This window comes from Eptatretus burgeri, chromosome 1 (assembly GCF_056783735.1).
Source record: "Eptatretus burgeri isolate ZD-2024b chromosome 1, Ebu_testis_v1, whole genome shotgun sequence".
Taxonomy (NCBI): domain Eukaryota; kingdom Metazoa; phylum Chordata; class Myxini; order Myxiniformes; family Myxinidae; genus Eptatretus; species Eptatretus burgeri.
Window position 1 is genome coordinate 54,443,114 of NC_140961.1, and position 25,270 is coordinate 54,468,383.

General features: G+C 49.9%; 1 protein-coding gene and 1 long non-coding RNA gene across 5 annotated transcripts in view; one reads left to right on the forward strand and one right to left on the reverse strand.

Annotated features, from left to right (window-relative positions):
* The window catches only part of LOC147034512 (E3 ubiquitin-protein ligase TRAF7-like), a 140,703-nt gene that overhangs the window by 30,197 nt on the left and 85,236 nt on the right, over positions 1 to 25,270 (forward strand). The window lies entirely within an intron of this gene.
* LOC147034515 (uncharacterized) lies at positions 481 to 23,581 on the reverse strand. Of its 4 annotated transcripts, none has more exons than XR_015059116.1 (3): positions 23,501 to 23,581; positions 18,253 to 19,528; positions 481 to 867 (listed from the first exon to the last, which is right to left on the reverse strand). It is a non-coding gene; the product is annotated as an uncharacterized LOC147034515 (long non-coding RNA). The 4 variants fall into 4 exon arrangements; XR_015059111.1 differs by having other exon boundaries at positions 481 to 1,704; XR_015059112.1 differs by lacking the exon at positions 23,501 to 23,581 and adding an exon at positions 23,355 to 23,494 and having other exon boundaries at positions 481 to 1,704.

Consider the following 25,270-nt stretch of genomic DNA (forward strand, 5'->3'; position numbering starts at 1 on the left):
GGGGAAGGGGAGGGAGCGCAGAGGGAAGGGGAGGGAGCGCAGAGGGAAGGGGAGGGAGCGCAGAGGGGAAGGGGGAGGGAGCGCAGAGGGAAGGGGAGGGAGCGCAGAGGGAAGGGGGAGGGAGCGCGGAGGGGAAGGGGGAGGGAGCGCGGAGGGGAAGGGAATGTTGAAGGGAGGATGTATAACAATTGCTGTGTTGCTGGATTACGCAGATTAATTTTAAAGTGCAATATGTAAGGGGGTGGGTAGGTTAAAGTTTACTATTTCGAAGAGTATATCCTTCATGAATGCCCCAAAAAGGGAGCAATATCGGATTTTTGTCAACTGGAAAAGGTCTATCTGAATATGCAAGATTTTTCAGAATGATGAATGGAAGATTCGTATCCTTCAATTCCTTCATATGTCCTGTGGAACCACATTCATGAGGTGCTGTCATTGCTGAGACAAGTTGTACTGTTTTAAGGAAACTGAGCAGAGATACTAAATTGGTGTCATTTAATCCTCTGACCTGTGTACACAATACTGTTTTACCCCTAATTTGGTATCTCACAATGGACATGTCAAAGTTAATGATTCTACAAACCTACCAACACCACACTACAAATCCATACAACGAACATGAACACCACTCGAGCACGGTCCATCGAAAAGTAAAGGGACTGACTTCACAGAAATTTTACTCCAAAAAATATATTGAAATCACAGGTTGTCCCATTTAAAATGGTTTCCATCCAGTCTCACACACTTGTCCATCCTCTTCTTTCACGCTTCGATGCACCCCCAGAAGGCTTCTTCTGGAATCCTCCGGAGCTCCGTCGTCACGGCCCTTTTGATGGCCTCCACATCAGGAGATTGGGTGCTCTTGATCTTGGGGAATAGGAAAAAACAAAATCACAAGGGGCCAAGCCTGGCGAATACGGGGGTTACTCCAGAGTTGGCACGTTCCTCTCCGCCAGAAACTGTCGGATGCTCAGGACACTGAGCAGGGGTGTTGTCATGGTGGAGCACTCAGGCGTTACCGATACCTCCTCTTATCCCGGACTGATCTCATGAGGCGCTGGAGGATCTCCTTGTACACGTATTGATTCACTGTTTGACCCTGTCGTAGAAACTCGAAGTGGACGATGCGCTTGATGTCAAAAAACACGATGAGAATCACCTAGAACTTGGACTTAGACATCCTTGCTTTCTTTGGTCTTGGTGATGCCGGACTTTTGCACTGACGACTCTGCCGTTTGTTGTCGGGATCGAATTCAAATATCCACAATTCATTGCCAGTAATGACCCTCCCGAGCAGGTCTGGATCATTCTCGAGGTGCTCGATAATGTCTTGACAGACAGTGACTCTTTGCTGTTTCTGGTCCTCGGACAACAGCTTGGTGACCATCTTTGCGCATTACGAGATTTTCAGCGATTATGCTCCAGTGTCCTTGTTGATGGAAAGTTCCTAAGCAATCATCCGCACTGCAAGTTAACGGTCTGCACGCACCATCTGCTTCACACGCTCGATGTTGTCCGCCGTTCTGCTCGTTGAAAGTCTTCCAGACCGTGGATCGTCTTCAACCTCCTCCCGTCCGTCTTTGAACCTGTTGTGCCTTTCAAATGCACGTGTCTGACAATTTCTTCCCCGTAGACTTGCTGCAGCATTGTGAAGGATTCAGAAGGTGTTTTGCCAAGCTTGGCAAGAAACTTCAGATGTGCTCTCTGCTCATGCCTCAGACGAGACATGTAAAAAATAAATAAATAAAAATAATCACACAATGAGCGCAGTCAACTAATGTCACAAATCATATATATATATATATATATATATATATATATATATATATATATATATATATATATATATATACATATATATATATATGTATATACATATATATATATACATATATACATATATATATATATATATATATATACAAATATACATATATATATATATATATATATATATATATATACATATATATATATATATATATATATATATATATATATATATATATATATATATATATATATATATATACATATATATACACAGGGTGTCCCAAAAAATGTACTCGCTCTTTAAATGAAATTAATGCGTTGTTTATTGACTTTGAAACAAGATTAATGGTTAAATGTATAAATGTATGTTTACAAATGTTCAAACTGACGACCATCACGTTCCAAACACAGCCGATAACGCGGACCAATGGATTACACAGCATTACGAATAATTTCATTTGGAACTGCAAGACATTGTCTGGTAATCAGCTCTCCGGTCAGGATCGTCTTCATTGAGAGCGTGGTTTAATGTTGGAATGTAACTTTTCCAATTAATTTGCTTCAAAATGCGATGGGCGCTTGATTTTGAGATTACTGTCTCAAGAGCCATTTGTCGTACAGATTTCCGTGGGGATCGGTGGAGGGTTTCCAGCAATTGATTTTCCTTTGCGGGGGGTGGTTGATGACCGTGGTCTTCCTGAATGCTCCTTATGGATGTCATGCACAGTTCCATCTGTTTCCAACTTATCTCGGATGCGAGCAATGGTGCGTTGCGTTGGTGGATCTTTGTGAAAATGTCTTCTAAATTGTCTGCACTTTCATGACATTTTCGTGCTTCCAGTAGCACTTTATGATAAATTTTTTCTTCAACACCTAGTCGTACTTCTTCCATTATTAGGGTCAATTTGATCTGAAAAAAAAGAAAATTCAATGAGTTATGAGGAGCCAAAATGTGAGTACATTTTTTTTGGACACCCTGTATATTGCTGGAATGTTGCGAAAGACTGACGCAACCCGTTCATTCAAGTTGTGCAAGTGGAGCACACAGCAGGCTCAGTCCCATTACTTTTTAGACAGACGTGTGTGTGTGTGTGTGTGTGTGTGTGTGTGTGTGTGTATGTGTGTGTGTGTGTGTGTGTGTGTGTGTGTGTGTGTGTGTGTGTGTGTGTGTGTGTGTGTGTGTGCGCAGGGGGCTGCAAAAGTCGGTACACAGTGAGGATTATACCAGTATTACAAGTGGTGCTTGGATTCATTCAATACTATAATTCATTATTGTTTTATTATTGGTATGTTATTGATATGCTTTTATAATCAATAAAATGTTTTGTGCGCACGTTTTGTTTTTCATTACTGTATACCTACTTTTGCAGCCCCCTGTGTATGTATGTATATATATATATATATATATATATATATATATATATATATATATATATATATATATATATATATATATATATATATATATATATATATATATATATATTGTTGTGGTTACCAGATTCGCAAACCACCATTCAGGTCCCTTAGGTGAGGTATCTCGGTAAGTGCATGTGTAGTTAGGCCCAAACCCGTTGTCTAGTGGGAATACATGTCATTTATACGTGCTGCGACTCTTTAGGATAGCCGTTTTTCTTTTACTATCTTTATTTTGGACCAACCGCCATGATCACAACCACAACATCAACCACCGACCACAACCACCGCTTCACCACAACCGCCACGACCTTCACGCACACCTCACAACCGTAGCATCGCCACAGTTCTTGCCCCGCTGTGGGTACCGGTGTTGGACTCATGCAGAACGCGCGTCGAACAGCGTGTACAAAATCACGGATTTTCTGCTTCAAAACCAGATCAAAAACGACACGCGCCCACTTTTTGCCGTCCAATCGGTGAGCCAGCGGCGATTTGGCCCCGCCTCCAGAACGAACGATATATGCAAATTTGTGGATCAAAAAGCCTTCACGCCCACTTTTTCTCGGGCCAATGGGGAGCGAGGTGAAAGGTCAAAGGGAGGGGGTCAAAGGCGAAGTTACGGGGGGGATAAAAGGACGGTGTTCGTCAGTGGAGCCCGAAGTCTGGTGGGTCGGAGAGTCAAGAAGAGGAGAGTCGGAAGCAGAGGGTCAAGACTTCGCGGGCGGTGGAGCTGCTCGTCGTGTGCGTTGGAGTCGGAACGGAGGGGACGGAGCTGTGGAAAGGCGGCGACACCAGACGAGGGGGTGCTCGCGTCGTGCAGGAAGCTGCACCCGAGGGAGGCCGACAGCGCGACCTGGCCGAGGTGGAGACGCTCGTCGCACATAATAAAGATCCTCTATACCCCGAGCATCAGCAACCCCCTCCTGTTTCCCCCCGCGCTGAGATAGTGCGACCAAGGGGGCCCCGTTCCCACCCCCTGCCAGGCACTGTCCACGAGGCCCGCGGGTTGCGGGGCCATCGCCGCTCCGCGTCTCATCACCAGACGGGTAGGCCCGACCCGGTCTCGGCCCCAGGCCTACCTCATTCTTGGGGGATTTCTTTTCCTTGGTTTTGGGTATGTGTTGTCGGCGCCGTCTGTGAAGTAGAATTGTATAAGTGTTGCCGTGTGCTCGGTAGTCGGTATTAGCTCTGCACTGTGTTTTCACTTTTATATTTGCTTTTTGTGTAAATGGAATTGTGTTTTCTTTTTTTGTGTGCATTTGGTGGAATTGTATTTGTGTGCTTCCCGTGTGCCGAGAATAAATGTGCTTTATTGTTGAACTGTTCTCCCGCTTCGCTTCGTCTTTTCCCCCATTGAATCCCCATCTTGCTTCACGTAAAGGGTTGGTAGTGGGCTGAATACGCCCGATAATTAATCGAACCGTCGAGGTCGACGATAACACCGCTCGGTTATTCTGATAGTACGGAACGGGTCGCTTAAGTGGCCCGTGTCCGAAGTCGACCTGCGGCGAGGTGCGATCGCCCGGTCTACCCTCCGCGTGGGTACTTAGGTAGTTCGAATTTGGCGAGCAACCCTATCCCACGCGGGGGCTGATTGGCTCGATCGCGGTGAGACCGAAAGGTCCACCCGTGACTGGTTCCCGGCGTTAGTCCGAGAGTGTCACGACTGGATTGTCCGTCCGGTGGGCGACGTGCCGCGATTCGAGTTACGTGGCCGTTCGCACGCCGGCGGGCGCGAAATCCGCAACACTGGTGTCAGGAGTGGGATACAAACTCATCGCCCTCCTCGCGGCACTGGTATCGGAGAACAGGAAAACGGGCTCTCCTGTCTCCGGCTAAATTCACGGGAATCGGTCCAGGGGTGAGAGAAGCGACCCCCCGATTCCCTCCAAATTACGAGCGAGCAAATTAACCCTTCACGAGAAGCAAGATGGCGTCTCAAGGCGAGCGGGTGCCGGGTGGATTAGGTATGTGTAATAGTAATGTAGAATCCATGGCTCAGGATGGAATCCCCGAGCAGGAAATGTTGATTGTGCAGGAACACGGACTCGCCCAACTGAACCCAGGGCCCGAGGTGGGTGCGGCAGCGGCCGCGGTGTATGACACCTCCCCCCCCCCTCTCCACCAAGACCCTTCCCCAACCCTTGCCGAAACGGCTCAGCTGAGTGCATCCAACATGGCCCAGCTATGCGCCATGCTGGCGGCAATGAACAAAAAGATGAATGCGAAAATGATCGAAAAAATGGATGCAAACACAAATGAAATGAAAAACGAAATGAAAGGCATGAACGAAAAGATGGATACATTCACAAACGAAATAAAACGCATGAAAACTAAAATGGAAACAAACATGAAGGAAGAAACGAAAAAGCTGCGGGGTGAGATGCAGAACATGGGCCGAAGCCTGCAGGCGGGCATGAAGGCCGTGATAAAGGAAATAATAGTTGAGACAAGGGAGGTAAAGGGTGAAGAGTTGGCAGAGACACGGGAGATAGAAAAAATAGAGGAAAGACTACACGAGGAAGACGGGGTAAGTGACGCACACACACACACAGAGGTAGTGGAGGATAATGGGGGTGAGCTCGCGGAGCGTGTAGAGACCCAGTGCGAGCACCTGGATGGCCTCCTCCAGGAACGAGGGGAGGGAGTCTGCCCCCTTGAGGCGAGTCACGACCAGGTGAGTTTGGTCGTGCTTTGCGAGGTGGAGGGGACGAGTGCTGTGGACAGGTGCACGGAGAGCTTGGGGGGTATAGAGGCCCCGGAGACCCTTGTGGGGACACAAATCCCCAGTGTGGTTGTCCCTGTGTGTGTGGTGCAAGGTGTGAGTGCGGCACCGTGTGTGGAAGCGACCCCGTGTGTGAGTGGTGTGGTGGCGATGGTGCCAGAGTGCGTGCTTCCCAGCACGCCGTGTGTGGATGAGGCACCGTGTGTGAGTGAGGGACGGTGTGTGGATGAGGAACCGCGGTTGAGTGCCCCCGCGTGTATGAGTGAGGGACGTTGTGTGGAAGAGACCGCGTGTGTGAGTGTCGCCGTGTGTATGAGTGAGGTACCGCGGGTGAGTGCCCCCGCGTGTATGAGTGAGGCACGGTGTGTGGATGAGGCACAGCGGTTGAGTGCCCTCGCGTGTGTGGGTGAGGCACCGCGGGTGAGTGCCCCCGCGCGAGTGAATGGAGCACCACGTGTGAGTAGTATGGTTTGTGTGAGTAGTGAGGCACGCGCGAGTGAACGGCCGTGTGCAAGGTCGCTGTGTGCCAGGGAGACCGTGTGTGTGAGAGAGCGGTATGAGAGGGAGATGTCGGTTGGCATGCGGGAGCACGCAGCCGCGTCTCCCGGTGTGAATGTGATGGAGTGGACTGTGTGCGTCGTAACACGCAGGTATGCGTGTGTGGAATGGAGACGGAGACGGCGACAGAGGAGCGAAAGCCGGGTAGCGGCTGTAGTTGTTTCGAGGACCGTGCCGGGTTCACCCAGCAGTGAGCACGCGGTTCGTGCTGTGCAACGCACGAGACCACCACGTGCTCGCTTGCGAGAGTGAAGTCCCGGTCCGGAAACGCACGCGGTGGATTTGCCGATCCCGCGGACGGACAAAGTTTAGGCAGGTAAATGGATTTGGACCAGACGGGTTCTCCACGCGATCGTGTGTGTTAAGCTCCAACGGGCAAAGCACATGTGTTCGCGTGGGGAACCCCTCGAGACTTGGGGCTTGTTTTTTTTCTGCGCACGGTGACGTCATGGCTGCACGTGGGGTTGGAATCCGGCAGGAGGGGTATCTCTGCCGGATGGCACCGTCCAAGGAGGGACGAGGAACACGTGCAGCTGCATGACGTCACGGGCAGGTGTAAAGTGCGCGAGCTCTGAGTTGCCGCGCAGGTGCTGCGCATGTAAAGAGAAAAAAAAAAAAGGGAAAACAGCAAGCCTCACTTTCGGGTGTACAGGATTCCTGGGCAAGGGGTGAAAGACCCCCTTCCCTGGGCACAGGATGGAAACTAGTTAGGGGGAAGGGTTAGCTTAGTTAGACCGACTCCATGGGGCAGGGGTAAGTCCTCATGGAGTCCGTGGAATGGATTAGTTAGAGGGATTGTAGCGAGATTTAGGTTGGTAAATAAAATGGGATTATTTTGGAGACAGTGACAGACTTGTGAATGTGTAGAGGGGACGTAGCTTAGCTACATAGTGTTAAAAGGAACGTGCTACTAGTTTAAGGGACGACGTGGGAGCACGAGCTAGTTAGGGGGTGCAGTTAGAAGGATGGCAGAGTTCAGCGGTGTGTGTGTGTTGAAGAGTTGTGAGGCGAGTACGTGTACATGTTGAGTGAGTGAGGCCAGCGGGTCTGTGTGAGTGGAGTGAATGGGGAATGCATGGTGCGATGAGTGATTGGGGGGAGGAGTGACTCCCGCCCAAGGGACCCCGGGGTCAGTATAAAGTAAGTTAGCTGGGTTAGTTAAATTGAAAAATGGAGGTCGTTTTGTTGTTGGTGGGAAAGTAGGCTCGAGACCCATTTGGAGGGGTGCAGGAGCCCTGTTGACGGGCTTGGGAGCGTGGCTGCGAAAGGTGAGTATCGCTGAGTGGGTACCCCGGGCACCAGGCTAGTCGGCCGCGGTAGGCCATGGGCCCATGGGGGGCCGGGATAGAGTAGTGGGCACGGGTGCGCCTGCTTGGTGCGGGGGCCCGGGCGCCATTAGCCGCGTGGGCAGTGTTGTGGGCACGGGTGACCCTCGGAAAGGGGCCCGGGAGGCCGGCCTGCCACGTGTGCGTTTCAGGAGGTGCCATGGGGGCACTCCCCGGTGTTAGGGAGCTGGTAGGCTCGGAGGCAGTGTAGTGCCCGGGGGTGCCATAGCGGGAGATTCGGCAGAGGGTCGTGCCTGCCAAAGGGAGCCACGTGTCCCAGCCAGGAGACCGTGTGAGGGCACGGAGAGAAAATTGGGGGCGAGGCCCGAAATTGTGAGGACACCAACACAGGCGACGGGAATCTGGGTTGTTAGAACCAATAGTTTAAGCGAGAGGCGCTTGTTGAAAGCCCCGGGGTAGTTTAACAGTTAAATGGTTAGGGTAGATTAGGAGATGTACCCCTCCGCACCATCCATCCCTCGCTGTCGTTGTGGGCTGCTGGACCCACTTGGTGTTAAGATCGCCGAACTCTGGGGAGGCCATTCTGAGGCTTCGTTGGGCCTCGACACAGGACGTTAGCTCTCCCTTATTCCCCTCCGGGAAGGGAACGTAGGGGTTGGGAGTAGGCTAGGTGACAGGATAGGTTAGCCGAACAAGGACGATAAAGGGGGTTAGGGGACGATTTATAGTGGGGAAGTAAAAATAAAAACAACAAAAAAATAAGTTGGGGCTAAATTGGGGTTTGACAAATTAAGGGAGTGGGTATGTACAGTGACAGGCAAAGGCGATAGGTTGGGAGGGAGACAGGTAGGTAGGTCCGAGCCCGCCTTCCAAGTGGCCAGCACCACCGCACTCCCTCCACCAACCTCCACTGAACGGCAAAGGCTGGCCAGCTTCATCTGCAGCTGCTGTGCTGCAAGGCCTGTGCCGGCTGGATCGTCTGCTGGCTGGCTGTTTTTCTGCAAGGCCTGTGCCGGCCAGTTCATCTGCTGGCTGTTTTTCTGCAAGGCCTGTGCCGGCCAGTTCATCTGCCGGCTGTGTTTGCCTGCAGCGGCCTTCTTCTGCGGGCTGTGTTTGCCTGCTCACCTTTGCCATGCCATGCCCACTGCCCACGTTCACCAGCCCCGTTCAATTTTTGCTTTGCCCCCCCCCCCCTGTTCATTGCCATGTGCGCCAGGATCAAGGCAACAGTTTGCAAGCTGCAAGAACTGCCCTGTTGGCAGCTACAACACGGGCCTGCAGTGGCGGCCCGTGCACCGTGTTTGCGTCCATCCATTCATCCATCCATTCGTTGTGTTCATTGCGTGTGCCACTTGAGCTGGCACGGAGACTGCGTTTGTGCAGCCCATGCACCGTTGTGGTTCACTGCGTTCGGTCCATCCATTCATCCATCCATTCGTTGTGTTCATTGCGTGTGCCACTTGAGCTGGCACGGAGACTGCGTTTGTGCAGCCCATGCACCGTTGTGGTTCACTGCGTTCAGTTCAAAAGGGAAGGCCTTGGACTGCGTGTGAGCAGCCAGCCACGTTCCCTGTCACCTGCATTGTTTTGAGCCAGAGACTGCATGTGGGCAGCCTGGCTCCCTGCTAACTGCTTTTCTTTGCAGAGTTCAGTGATCCTGGGCCATGGTTTAGTGTAAAATTTGTAAGTTAAGGTAAGATGTACTGTAAATATGAGTGCGCCCCCGGCATGTCTGTCTAGCGCCGGCAATTTTATTTAAGTCGTCCGTGTGAGTGAGTTTGTTTAGGTAGTTACGCAGCCCTCAGGTTATTTATTTTGGGGACACGAATACCATGAATGTCGCACTCAGGGATCCGTAGGTAAAGTGTACTAGGGGAAAACTACACATGATGGCACACGAAAATTTGACGACTCGGGACGAGTCTGTAAAAAGGGAAGGGGTAGTGTTGTGGTTACCAGATTCGCAAACCACCATTCAGGTCCCTTAGGTGAGGTATCTCGGTAAGTGCATGTGTAGTTAGGCCCAAACCCGTTGTCTAGTGGGAATACATGTCATTTATACGTGCTGCGACTCTTTAGGATAGCCGTTTTTCTTTTACTATCTTTATTTTGGACCAACCGCCATGATCACAACCACAACATCAACCACCGACCACAACCACCGCTTCACCACAACCGCCACGACCTTCACGCACACCTCACAACCGTAGCATCGCCACAGTTCTTGCCCCGCTGTGGGTACCGGTGTTGGACTCATGCAGAACGCGCGTCGAACAGCGTGTACAAAATCACGGATTTTCTGCTTCAAAAACGGATCAAAAACGACACACGCCCACTTTTTGCCGTCCAATCGGTGAGCGAGGGGCGATTTGGCCCCGCCTCCAGAACGAACGATATATGCAAATTTGTGGATCAAAAAGCCTTCACGCCCACTTTTTCTCGGGCCAATGGGGAGCGAGGTGAAAGGTCAAAGGGAGGGGGTCAAAGGCGAAGTTACGGGGGGGATAAAAGGACGGTGTTCGTCAGTGGAGCCCGAAGTCTGGTGGGTCGGAGAGTCAAGAAGAGGAGAGTCGGAAGCAGAGGGTCAAGACTTCGCGGGCGGTGGAGCTGCTCGTCGTGTGCGTTGGAGTCGGAACGGAGGGGACGGAGCTGTGGAAAGGCGGCGACACCAGACGAGGGGGTGCTCGCGTCGTGCAGGAAGCTGCACCCGAGGGAGGCCGACAGCGCGACCTGGCCGAGGTGGAGACGCTCGTCGCACATAATAAAGATCCTCTATACCCCGAGCATCAGCAACCCCCTCCTGTTTCCCCCCGCGCTGAGATAGTGCGACCAAGGGGGCCCCGTTCCCACCCCCTGCCAGGCACTGTCCACGAGGCCCGCGGGTTGCGGGGCCATCGCCGCTCCGCGTCTCATCACCAGACGGGTAGGCCCGACCCGGTCTCGGCCCCAGGCCTACCTCATTCTTGGGGGATTTCTTTTCCTTGGTTTTGGGTATGTGTTGTCGGCGCCGTCTGTGAAGTAGAATTGTATAAGTGTTGCCGTGTGCTCGGTAGTCGGTATTAGCTCTGCACTGTGTTTTCACTTTTATATTTGCTTTTTGTGTAAATGGAATTGTGTTTTCTTTTTTTTGTGTGCATTTGGTGGAATTGTATTTGTGTGCTTCCCGTGTGCCGAGAATAAATGTGCTTTATTGTTGAACTGTTCTCCCGCTTCGCTTCGTCTTTTCCCCCATTGAATCCCCATCTTGCTTCACGTAAAGGGTTGGTAGTGGGCTGAATACGCCCGATAATTAATCGAACCGTCGAGGTCGACGATAACACCGCTCGGTTATTCTGATAGTACGGAACGGGTCGCTTAAGTGGCCCGTGTCCGAAGTCGACCTGCGGCGAGGTGCGATCGCCCGGTCTACCCTCCGCGTGGGTACTTAGGTAGTTCGAATTTGGCGAGCAACCCTATCCCACGCGGGGGGCTGATTGGCTCGATCGCGGTGAGACCGAAAGGTCCACCCGTGACTGGTTCCCGGCGTTAGTCCGAGAGTGTCACGACTGGATTGTCCGTCCGGTGGGCGACGTGCCGCGATTCGAGTTACGTGGCCGTTCGCACGCCGGCGGGCGCGAAATCCGCAACACTGGTGTCAGGAGTGGGATACAAACTCATCGCCCTCCTCGCGGCACTGGTATCGGAGAACAGGAAAACGGGCTCTCCTGTCTCCGGCTAAATTCACGGGAATCGGTCCAGGGGTGAGAGAAGCGACCCCCCGATTCCCTCCAAATTACGAGCGAGCAAATTAACCCTTCACGAGAAGCAAGATGGCGTCTCAAGGCGAGCGGGTGCCGGGTGGATTAGGTATGTGTAATAGTAATGTAGAATCCATGGCTCAGGATGGAATCCCCGAGCAGGAAATGTTGATTGTGCAGGAACACGGACTCGCCCAACTGAACCCAGGGCCCGAGGTGGGTGCGGCAGCGGCCGCGGTGTATGACACCTCCCCCCCCTCTCCACCAAGACCCTTCCCCAACCCTTGCCGAAACGGCTCAGCTGAGTGCATCCAACATGGCCCAGCTATGCGCCATGCTGGCGGCAATGAACAAAAAGATGAATGCGAAAATGATCGAAAAAATGGATGCAAACACAAATGAAATGAAAAACGAAATGAAAGGCATGAACGAAAAGATGGATACATTCACAAACGAAATAAAACGCATGAAAACTAAAATGGAAACAAACATGAAGGAAGAAACGAAAAAGCTGCGGGGTGAGATGCAGAACATGGGCCGAAGCCTGCAGGCGGGCATGAAGGCCGTGATAAAGGAAATAATAGTTGAGACAAGGGAGGTAAAGGGTGAAGAGTTGGCAGAGACACGGGAGATAGAAAAAATAGAGGAAAGACTACACGAGGAAGACGGGGTAAGTGACGCACACACACACACAGAGGTAGTGGAGGATAATGGGGGTGAGCTCGCGGAGCGTGTAGAGACCCAGTGCGAGCACCTGGATGGCCTCCTCCAGGAACGAGGGGAGGGAGTCTGCCCCCTTGAGGCGAGTCACGACCAGGTGAGTTTGGTCGTGCTTTGCGAGGTGGAGGGGACGAGTGCTGTGGACAGGTGCACGGAGAGCTTGGGGGGTATAGAGGCCCCGGAGACCCTTGTGGGGACACAAATCCCCAGTGTGGTTGTCCCTGTGTGTGTGGTGCAAGGTGTGAGTGCGGCACCGTGTGTGGAAGCGACCCCGTGTGTGAGTGGTGTGGTGGCGATGGTGCCAGAGTGCGTGCTTCCCAGCACGCCGTGTGTGGATGAGGCACCGTGTGTGAGTGAGGGACGGTGTGTGGATGAGGAACCGCGGTTGAGTGCCCCCGCGTGTATGAGTGAGGGACGTTGTGTGGAAGAGACCGCGTGTGTGAGTGTCGCCGTGTGTATGAGTGAGGTACCGCGGGTGAGTGCCCCCGCGTGTATGAGTGAGGCACGGTGTGTGGATGAGGCACAGCGGTTGAGTGCCCTCGCGTGTGTGGGTGAGGCACCGCGGGTGAGTGCCCCCGCGCGAGTGAATGGAGCACCACGTGTGAGTAGTATGGTTTGTGTGAGTAGTGAGGCACGCGCGAGTGAACGGCCGTGTGCAAGGTCGCTGTGTGCCAGGGAGACCGTGTGTGTGAGAGAGCGGTATGAGAGGGAGATGTCGGTTGGCATGCGGGAGCACGCAGCCGCGTCTCCCGGTGTGAATGTGATGGAGTGGACTGTGTGCGTCGTAACACGCAGGTATGCGTGTGTGGAATGGAGACGGAGACGGCGACAGAGGAGCGAAAGCCGGGTAGCGGCTGTAGTTGTTTCGAGGACCGTGCCGGGTTCACCCAGCAGTGAGCACGCGGTTCGTGCTGTGCAACGCACGAGACCACCACGTGCTCGCTTGCGAGAGTGAAGTCCCGGTCCGGAAACGCACGCGGTGGATTTGCCGATCCCGCGGACGGACAAAGTTTAGGCAGGTAAATGGATTTGGACCAGACGGGTTCTCCACGCGATCGTGTGTGTTAAGCTCCAACGGGCAAAGCACATGTGTTCGCGTGGGGAACCCTCGAGACTTGGGGCTTGTTTTTTTTCTGCGCACGGTGACGTCATGGCTGCACGTGGGGTTGGAATCCGGCAGGAGGGGTATCTCTGCCGGATGGCACCGTCCAAGGAGGGACGAGGAACACGTGCAGCTGCATGACGTCACGGGCAGGTGTAAAGTGCGCGAGCTCTGAGTTGCCGCGCAGGTGCTGCGCATGTAAAGAGAAAAAAAAAAAAGGGAAAACAGCAAGCCTCACTTTCGGGTGTACAGGATTCCTGGGCAAGGGGTGAAAGACCCCCTTCCCTGGGCACAGGATGGAAACTAGTTAGGGGGAAGGGTTAGCTTAGTTAGACCGACTCCATGGGGCAGGGGTAAGTCCTCATGGAGTCCGTGGAATGGATTAGTTAGAGGGATTGTAGCGAGATTTAGGTTGGTAAATAAAATGGGATTATTTTGGAGACAGTGACAGACTTGTGAATGTGTAGAGGGGACGTAGCTTAGCTACATAGTGTTAAAAGGAACGTGCTACTAGTTTAAGGGACGACGTGGGAGCACGAGCTAGTTAGGGGGTGCAGTTAGAAGGATGGCAGAGTTCAGCGGTGTGTGTGTGTTGAAGAGTTGTGAGGCGAGTACGTGTACATGTTGAGTGAGTGAGGCCAGCGGGTCTGTGTGAGTGGAGTGAATGGGGAATGCATGGTGCGATGAGTGATTGGGGGGAGGAGTGACTCCCGCCCAAGGGACCCGGGGTCAGTATAAAGTAAGTTAGCTGGGTTAGTTAAATTGAAAAATGGAGGTCGTTTTGTTGTTGGTGGGAAAGTAGGCTCGAGACCCATTTGGAGGGGTGCAGGAGCCCTGTTGACGGGCTTGGGAGCGTGGCTGCGAAAGGTGAGTATCGCTGAGTGGGTACCCCGGGCACCAGGCTAGTCGGCCGCGGTAGGCCATGGGCCCATGGGGGGCCGGGATAGAGTAGTGGGCACGGGTGCGCCTGCTTGGTGCGGGGGCCCGGGCGCCATTAGCCGCGTGGGCAGTGTTGTGGGCACGGGTGACCCTCGGAAAGGGGCCCGGGAGGCCGGCCTGCCACGTGTGCGTTTCAGGGGAGGTGCCATGGGGGCACTCCCCGGTGTTAGGGAGCTGGTAGGCTCGGAGGCAGTGTAGTGCCGGGGGTGCCATAGCGGGAGATTCGGCAGAGGGTCGTGCCTGCCAAAGGGAGCCACGTGTCCCAGCCAGGAGACCGTGTGAGGGCACGGAGAGAAAATTGGGGGGGCGAGGCCCGAAATTGTGAGGACACCAACACAGGCGACGGGAATCTGGGCTGTTAGAACCAATAGTTTAAGCGAGAGGCGCTTGTTGAAAGCCCCGGGGTAGTTTAACAGTTAAATGGTTAGGGTAGATTAGGAGATGTACCCCTCCGCACCATCCATCCCCTCGCTGTCGTTGTGGGCTGCTGGACCCACTTGGTGTTAAGATCGCCGAACTCTGGGGAGGCCATTCTGAGGCTTCGTTGGGCCTCGACACAGGACGTTAGCTCTCCCTTATTCCCCTCCGGGAAGGGAACGTAGGGGTTGGGAGTAGGCTAGGTGACAGGATAGGTTAGCCGAACAAGGACGATAAAGGGGGTTAGGGGACGATTTATAGTGGGGAAGTAAAAATAAAAACAACAAAAAAATAAGTTGGGGCTAAATTGGGGTTTGACAAATTAAGGGAGTGGGTATGTACAGTGACAGGCAAAGGCGATAGGTTGGGAGGGAGACAGGTAGGTAGGTCCGAGCCCGCCTTCCAAGTGGCCAGCACCACCGCACTCCCTCCACCAACCTCCACTGAACGGCAAAGGCTGGCCAGCTTCATCTGCAGCTGCTGTGCTGCAAGGCCTGTGCCGGCTGGATCGTCTGCTGGCTGGCTGTTTTTCTGCAAGGCCTGTGCCGGCCAGTTCATCTGCTGGCTGTTTTTCTGCAAGGCCTGTGCCGGCCAGTTCATCTGCCGGCTGTGTTTGCCTGCAGCGGCCTTCTTCTGCGGGCTGTGTTTGCCTGCTCACCTTTGCCATGCCATGCCCACTGCCCACGTTCACCAGCCCCGTTCAATTTTTGCTTTGCCCCCCCCTGTTCATTGCCATGTGCGCCAGGATCAAGGCAACAGTTTGCAAGCTGCAAGAACTGCCCTGTTGGCAGCTACAACACGGGCCTGCAGTGGCGGCCCGTGCACCGTGTTTGCGTCCATCCATTCATCCATCCATTCGTTGTGTTCATTGCGTGTGCCACTTGAGCTGGCACGGAGACTGCGTTTGTGCAGCCCATGCACCGTTGTGGTTCACTGCGTTCGGTCCATCCATTCATCCATCCATTCGTTGTGTTCATTGCGTGTGCCACTTGAGCTGGCACGGAGACTGCGTTTGTGCAGCCCATGCACCGTTGTGGTTCACTGCGTTCAGTTCAAAAGGGAAGGCCTTGGACTGCGTGTGAGCAGCCAGCCACGTTCCCTGTCACCTGCATTGTTTTGAGCCAGAGACTGCATGTGGGCAGCCTGGCTCCCTGCTAACTGCTTTTCTTTGCAGAGTTCAGTGATCCTGGGCCATGGTTTAGTGTAAAATTTGTAAGTTAAGGTAAGATGTACTGTAAATATGAGTGCGCCCCCGGCATGTCTGTCTAGCGCCGGCAATTTTATTTAAGTCGTCCGTGTGAGTGAGTTTGTTTAGGTAGTTACGCAGCCCTCAGGTTATTTATTTTGGGGACACGAATACCATGAATGTCGCACTCAGGGATCCGTAGGTAAAGTGTACTAGGGGAAAACTACACATGATGGCACACGAAAATTTGACGACTCGGGACGAGTCTGTAAAAAGGGAAGGGGGTAGTGTTGTGGTTACCAGATTCGCAAACCACCATTCAGGTCCCTTAGGTGAGGTATCTCGGTAAGTGCATGTGTAGTTAGGCCCAAACCCGTTGTCTAGTGGGAATACATGTCATTTATACGTGCTGCGACTCTTTAGGATAGCCGTTTTTCTTTTACTATCTTTATTTTGGACCAACCGCCATGATCACAACCACAACATCAACCACCGACCACAACCACCGCTTCACCACAACCGCCACGACCTTCACGCACACCTCACAACCGTAGCATCGCCACCGTTCTTGCCCCGCTGTGGGTACCGGTGTTGGACTCATGCAGAACGCGCGTCGAACAGCGTGTACAAAATCACGGATTTTCTGCTTCAAAAACGGATCAAAAACGACACACGCCCACTTTTTGCCGTCCAATCGGTGAGCGAGGGGCGATTTGGCCCCGCCTCCAGAACGAACGATATATGCAAATTTGTGGATCAAAAAGCCTTCACGCCCACTTTTTCTCGGGCCAATGGGGAGCGAGGTGAAAGGTCAAAGGGAGGGGGTCAAAGGCGAAGTTACGGGGGGGGATAAAAGGACGGTGTTCGTCAGTGGAGCCCGAAGTCTGGTGGGTCGGAGAGTCAAGAAGAGGAGAGTCGGAAGCAGAGGGTCAAGACTTCGCGGGCGGTGGAGCTGCTCGTCGTGTGCGTTGGAGTCGGAACGGAGGGGACGGAGCTGTGGAAAGGCGGCGACACCAGACGAGGGGGTGCTCGCGTCGTGCAGGAAGCTGCACCCGAGGGAGGCCGACAGCGCGACCTGGCCGAGGTGGAGACGCTCGTCGCACATAATAAAGATCCTCTATACCCCGAGCATCAGCAACCCCCTCCTGTTTCCCCCCGCGCTGAGATAGTGCGACCAAGGGGGCCCCGTTCCCACCCCCTGCCAGGCACTGTCCACGAGGCCCGCGGGTTGCGGGGCCATCGCCGCTCCGCGTCTCATCACCAGACGGGTAGGCCCGACCCGGTCTCGGCCCCAGGCCTACCTCATTCTTGGGGGATTTCTTTTCCTTGGTTTTGGGTATGTGTTGTCGGCGCCGTCTGTGAAGTAGAATTGTATAAGTGTTGCCGTGTGCTCGGTAGTCGGTATTAGCTCTGCACTGTGTTTTCACTTTTATATTTGCTTTTTGTGTAAATGGAATTGTGTTTTCTTTTTTTTGTGTGCATTTGGTGGAATTGTATTTGTGTGCTTCCCGTGTGCCGCGAATAAATGTGCTTTATTGTTGAACTGTTCTCCCGCTTCGCTTAGTCTTTTCCCCCATTGAATCCCCATCTTGCTTCACGTAAAGGGTTGGTAGTGGGCTGAATACGCCCGATAATTAATCGAACCGTCGAGGTCGACGATAACACCGCTCGGTTATTCTGATAGTACGGAACGGGTCGCTTAAGTGGCCCGTGTCCGAAGTCGACCTGCGGCGAGGTGCGATCGCCCGGTCTACCCTCCGCGTGGGTACTTAGGTAGTTCGAATTTGGCGAGCAACCCTATCCCACGCGGGGGGCTGATTGGCTCGATCGCGGTGAGACCGAAAGGTCCACCCGTGACTGGTTCCCGGCGTTAGTCCGAGAGGGTCACGACTGGATTGTCCGTCCGGTGGGCGACGTGCCGCGATTCGAGTTACGTGGCCGTTCGCACGCCGGCGGGCGCGAAATCCGCAACAATGTATATATATGTGTAGTATTTTAAAGTATTCTGCGAGCCTCAGAATTCAAGCGTTGTGTTCATAGAATCTCTCAAACAAGAGGTGTCAGCTGAATCATCATTGGCTGCTCTGACCTATTTATAATATTAAATAATAGAGAGAGAATATATGATATTTTATAATTTGCTGTTCATTGTATGTTCATACAATACATACAATGAACTATGATATGGCTGCTCTGACCTATTATATTATGATAGAGAGAATATATTATTATAATAGGTATTATAATTTGCTGTTCATTGTATGGTCATACAATACATATGCCTGAGTGCTCCATCATGACAACACCCCTGCTCAGTGTCCTGAGCATCCGACAGTTTGTTCATTCAATGAACAGCAAATTAACCAATCAGAACACAAACAGCAACTCACACTGCATATACAGGGACTTGCATATGCAGGGTTGAGTTCATCCTGTATGATCCACTTCATAAGCAGGTACACACTTGTCGGTATGCATTCTTCTTCTGCTTCTTGGTTCAAGTCATCATCGCCCTTGTGTCCACCAGCTATTTTCATGTCAGCCTTCAGTTTTGTTGTGACTGTATGTAGACAGCAGAGGAAATGTGATTCTGGGCTGATCTCATCTGGTTCCAATTCTCTGGAAACCGTTCCATCAGCATACCAATGGCGTCATCAGTGGTTGCACTTGAAGCAATCAAAAGCAGTGGTTGGTTTGCTTGTCGTTGCTTCCGGAAAACGATTCTGTCAGCGTCGTGTCTCTACAATTTTTGTTTAAAGACATGTGTTCGGCATGACGGATCGGGAATTGCATCGACTGACACATATTTCTCGACTGCAGAGTCCATACTATATATATGGTCACGATTAAAGCCAGCATCCAGTATCAGTATGAGCTGGTCGAGTGAAGGGTCGATTTTGGAGTTTACATCAGGATCAGTAGGTCTGTTGGCTTTGTATTTACAAGATGGGTGATAGTGCGCTTCATACGATATCAAATCATTTTCGTCAATCCTACACTTCAGGTTCTCGTCAAATTTGGCATGACCCTTGATGGTTGCTTCCACCTCATTGGACTGCACTTGATGTACCTTGTCTCTTTTGCGACTCTGGTAATAGATACACTTTTTCCAGTCAACCTTTGGTACAATTATGCGTGTCTGTGGTCTTGTGCTGCCGCTTGCACAGTCTGTATTTACAAAAGGGGACATGTCGGAGTGGCGCTTCTTGACGAGGTCGATGTTGCTTCGGTTCGTAGACGACGCATAGCATGATTTGTGCCATTTTGGTTGTTTACCGAGCAGATGATCTACTGATGATAGGTCATTTCTTAGTCGTGTCACAAGGTCAGTTGATTCGTGAAGGAGTCTTTCAAGGAGAGATGAATACACTTTATGAATGCCTTGTTGATTTGAACATGAAAAGTGTCTGTACCTTGACAGAAAACACACTTTGTCCAGTTAGTTTCAACCCTGCGTTTTTTTTTTTTTTACAGGAAGCACCACTGTGGGTACAACAGTCTGGTCGTCAGTGTTAGAAGCCATTGGTAGAAAGTGGTTCAGGCATTGTGCAGATAGGAAAGCAAATGTCTACAAGCATGAAGAAAGCATTCTATACTACTCCGGAGCAATCATCCATCAACAGGTTAGCGTTGACGGAGCGACACACCGTGGCCTTGTTCTTCATTCTGAAACAGAAAAGAGAAACCAACATGTCATACATATATGATTATTCATCTGAAAACTATCATTGATGTCTTATTCATAGCAGAACAACTGTCACATCTGAGGATGCTGAAAAAGACAGAAATGTACCCGTTATAAGCACATATTTGTTGAATTAGTCACGTTATCCATATTTACAAAATAATGGGGTAACCTTGGGTTTGCATAGGTATCTACCAATATATTATAAAAATGTCATACGTGTTTGGTATTATTTTCAAGGGTAATGAACGGGGATTATTTCAGTGTGTCAATTGTATCAATCAGATGATAACTTTTTTAGTTATTGATGATATTCCACGTTGTCGAATGCTTACCCGAAATAAATTTTTTGACAAAATTACAAGGTTTTTTTCCACTATATGAAAAAGTAACATACAATATGTCTTCAAAGCGTTATTGGTATGATGCAGTTGGTCATTCTGCTCATTTTGATGCCATACACGTGCCCCTATGTTGGGTATTGGAGTCTACAGATAAATAAATAGGATTTTGATAATGTCGCGAATCGCGGACGACATTGAAGTCACAAAATTAGCCATAAAACGGTCATGCACACCTTGCCAGAATGAAAACCGGTATTTCCCCAGAGGTCCCCTCTACACGCCCATATAGGTTTTAGGTATATACAATGACACGTGAACGGAATTCTCGAAATGGACCTGTGGTTCCTGCACGAGACGCCCTGTTTTTCGATTTCTAAGGGCTCTGGGTAAATGCCAGGGCGACTTGCATTGCATTCTCTGGCGTTGTCACGGTGTCTGGTCGACCACTCTTCGGCGAGTTGTGGATAGACCCCGTCCTCTCAAATTTCTCATGTATCCGGTAAATTGAGATCCTCGTTGGTGGAGGAGATGCAAATGTTTCTCGCCACTGCTCTCGCACACGTTCACTATTCTCTGTCTTCCAGTACTGTTTCAAAATCCATTTGCACTCCTCGTCCGTTAAATTACTAGCCATCGTTAAATTTCCACTTTACCTACAAATAAAAGATGTATTATAGAAAAAAATTACGAAAATAAAAATGGTTATGATTTTAATGAATTCAATGAATTCTAGTATTAAATGAATCCTAGCACCACTATTATAATACTGGTATAATCCTTACTGTATACCTACTTTTGTAGCCTCCTGTATATACGTGTAGTATTTTAAAGCATTCTGCGAGCCTCAGAATTCAAGCTTTGTGTTCATAGAATCTCTCAAACAAGAGGTGTCAGCTGAATCATCATTGGCTGCTCTGACCTATTATACAATGAACAGCAAATTAACCAATCAGTACAACACAAACAGCAACTCGCACTGCATATATTAAGCTGAATACCATGAATGACCCCGACGTTGAATGAAAGCCAATTACCAAATGATGTTGATAATTGGACAGCCCATTACCAGACAATATAAACACGTGAGGCCGCTCGAAGCAAAGACCTCCATTCTCCAGAGAAATTTGCAACGTCATCGCACTATTTTCAAACCCGCACCAACGGCCGTTAAATAAATACTCTGAATTCTTGTAAATCATGGCCTTCTCCACAAAGTGTTGGTATTCAACAGAAATGACCCTTGGACCACCGAAAAGTTCAATCTTTCACGAGATAAGGCTATAAGGCGCCACGTTGCCTGCACACATCATGTGACCCGCCAACTCACGACGTCCAAGGAAATGTTTTAACATGTTAAAACGTCCGTTTTTCGCCAGAATTCTTTTGGATACTTGTAGAGCACATCACCAAACCTTCGAAAATACAAGCCAATATCTGATAGACGCTGCCGATAAGCAGTCCCCCAGGGGGGCACGGTACCAAGTCAAACAGTGAACGGAAAGCATGTGGTGTTCCTTTCAATACCGAACGGTTATTTGAATTTAATATATTTTCCTCATGAAAAGTCTCTGCTCGGATTTTACGAATATCCACGTTAAGACTGCAGCTGCATCAGAAGGTCCCAAAAGTGAAAACAGAAATCGAATAGAACTTAAGCTAGCCTCATGAGGTGGCATGGAAGCCTCCCCTCGATGCAATGCATTCCAAACAGACCGAGGATACAAAACATTCAAATTTCACAAATCTTGATGCAACCGAATTTGAATCAACCTTAGCGACGGCGAAAAGTGAAAACAGAATTTAAATTGAACTTAAAAAAAAAATAGTCATTCGACTGCGCACAGTCGTCGGGGTATGCCTCTGCTCTCCCGCACAAACACTTGAGTATTGACATATTTGACCCTTGACCTTTACCACATCTGGCCCAAAATCTAATCACTTAATTGCCCCATCTTGCTTTACCTTTTTACCAAGTTTGATGAAATTGTACAATTTGCTTCTTGAGTTATCACGTTAATGAAAATCCGGACGGACGGACTGACAACCCGGAACCTTCGGTGCGGAGACATAATGATAATCACATGAGGCTGAGTGGAAGCCAATGTTATCAAATAGCAACCGCTACCCACGTACAGTAACACAACGTGCAAACGGGTATAAATTGTGATCCTTACAACCTTTATGACAACCGAGTGTTAATGAACCATAGCGACCGCAAAGTGAAAACAAAATTTCAATTAAAATTTAAAAAAAAATAATAACATTTGAAAACTCATCCGATTGACAAGTCAAACGTCGAGGTCACATGGGCTGAGCGGACCAAATCACAGCAACGATTTAAATGAGGAGAAAACAATTTTGAAATCTTCAAACGGATTTAAATTGGACAATTTGAAACCGGACCCGTATCTTTACCAAAATCTAATCAATTCGTCGTCGTCTCGCAGCCAATTTCAACATAATCCGGTCCACGACTCGATATATCCTTTACACAGACAAGGACGGCTGAAAACCACCTCCTTCCACCTTCGGTGGCGGAGATGACGGATGAAAACTAAACCAACGGGTCACACAAGCATCGGATGTATGAAATCGACATTTGGGGATTGGAGGAAGGCGAGGATATGTGAAGTAAATTTATTCAAATAGTACTCCACAACAAGGAAGAAGGAAGGAAGAAAGAAGGGAGGAGAAGAAGAAGAAGGGAGGAGAAGAAGAAGAAGAAGAAGAAGAAGAAGAAGAAGGGAGGAGAAGAAGAAGAAGAGGAGGTAAAGAAGAAGGGAGGAGGAAAAGAAGAAGGGAGGAGAAGAACGAGGAGAACAAGAAGAAGACAACAACTTCACCACATATTTCATCACGTGCCTTGACGGAGCCAATAGCGAGACCCGTCATGGACGATCGTCGTTCATGACAAGAAAATCGTGTATTTACGAAATTACAATACATTAAATGGAATAATCTTTAAATAGTAACGTGAACTTTTCGAAACTTTAAAGCAAATGTCCGAATATATTTAAGATTTCATGATAAACGCTCTCAAAAGGCACCGTCTATGTGAGGATGTGTACATGTGTTGAGTATTTAAAGAGATCCGGATCGTGTATATAAAAAAGCCGAGTCCTAAAGGTTTTGTCTTCACTCGAAGAAGAACAACAAGCAGAAGACCAACGCCGAGCTCTCTTCGAGCCAGCGCTCGCAACGCGACGCGGCTAAAAAGACAAAGCAATGCAAAATGGCTGGAAAAATGGGGGTCGAGACCAACTACAAACAGGTCCGAATACAAAGAGCACCCAAACACTATCGTCTATTTCACAAGATCATACGAACAATAAAAATACAAGTCTAAGGTGAAAGCATCAAAATCGTGTTTGAAAAGACAAAACAATGAAATTTCTGACTGGGCCTTGCATCCCCAGAGAAACGCACGTGGTGTGTCCGCGACAAGAAAGCGACATTTTTCTACCTTCGCATGAACGTCCCTCGCAGCTGAATCTTCATTACCTACCGATTTTATATTAACAAATAGTAATAATTAAAAATACCGGTTTATAGCTGTGGTGAATAACCAAACTAATAACTAAATCCTCGATCTGCAGAAAACAAACTCACCACAGCGTTGCAGAAAAAAAAAGATGATCGTCTCCTCCTGGTGGCGCATTTATACAAGACTGAACCACTGTGTTTAAAAAATAAAATAAATAAAAAAAACATCCGCGAAGAGAAAAAAATTACCGACTAAATGTACAATATATTTTACACGAAACAAAATAAACACATTCTACTTTATTTCAAGGAAGCGCGAAGTGTGAGAAAATCTATTTATAATTACCTTTTTAAAACAAAAACAAAAAACAACTATTGGGGTCTGGATGGTACAGTCCAACTCGGCCACCTCCAACCCCGGCGGTCATTGGTGCTTTCAGATTTCTACCAGCCAATAGCGGGTGGTGTTCCTGTTCGTCATGACGTCAGGAAGCACGGACTGATCGTGCGACCGACGAGTTCCAGGTTGGTGATTGATCTGTTTGTGTCGGTGTCGTCGATTAGATCAAAGGTGAAGGAGCCTTCAAGCTTTTACAGCCAACCAGCCAAATAACCCAGCGAGCGAAGCAACCAGCGCACAGCTGGGGAATTATTTTATTTCCGAACCTCACACTGTTCGTGTTGAGAGTCCCTCCTCATCCCCCCCCCCTCCGCCACTTTTTGAATACCCTCTCCGTTGTTATCTTCTTTGGACGGATTGTCTCCAAAACTGCACGAGAAATGCCAATATTATCGAGAACGTCATCATTGTGACGTGACAAACACTTCATTGTTTTGGGTGGCAGTGTTTGTGACCTGAGTTGGGTTGCCAACATTACATTTCCGTGGGTCCACATTTCGTGTCTGGTTGTTGGGAACCATCGAGTTACACTTAGATTTTCATGCAAATATCCAGTTTTCTATTTTTTTGTAAATTAGTTTGTTTTTCTCATGAAGTTTAATTTGTATATATATATATATACACTGTGCTCATCATTGGTTAGAGGTCTTCGGTTTCGCAGGTTTACCATCCCAGCGCTTACTTTGTATTTATATATATATAACTATATGTATGTATATAAGGTTAAAGTATCATTGGTCACATGAATGACAAACGGTATCCGTACCCTGAGCGGTATCCTAACTAACAGCTTGGTTGGTAACAGCAAGTGGCTGCTCTTAGCAGTTAGGGTGATGTCACCCTGAGCGAGTAGTTGGTTCTCCGTCACCCTGAGCGAGTAGTTGGTTCTCCGTCACCCTGAGAGAGTAGTTGGTTCTCCGTCACTCTGAGCGAGTGGTTGGTTCTCCATCACCCTGAGCGTGTGGTTGGTTCTCTGCCACCCTGAGCAAGTGGTTGGTTTTCCATCACCCTGAGCAAGTGGTTGGTTCTCCGTCACCCTGAGCGAGTGGTTGGTTCTCCGTCACCTTGAGCAAGTGGTTCTCCGTCACCCTGAGCGAGTAGTTGGTTCTCCGTCACCCTGAGAGAGTAGTTGGTTCTCCGTCACCCTGAGCGAGTGGTTGGTTCTCCATCACCCTGAGCGTGTGGTTGGTTCTCCATCACCCTGAGCGTGTGGTTGGTTCTCTGCCACCCTGAGCAAGTGGTTGGTTTTCCATCACCCTGAGCAAGTGGTTGGTTCTCCGTCACCCTGAGCGAGTGGTTGGTTCTCCGTCACCTTGAGCAAGTGGTTCTCCGTCACCCTGAGCGAGTGGTTGGTTCTCCGTCACCTTGAGCAGGTGGTTCTCCGTCACCCTGAGCGAGTGGTTGGTTCTCCGTCACCCTGAGAGAGTGGTTGGTTCTCCATCACCCTGAGAGAGTGGTTGGTTTTCCATCATCCTGAGCGAGTGGTTTGTTCTCCT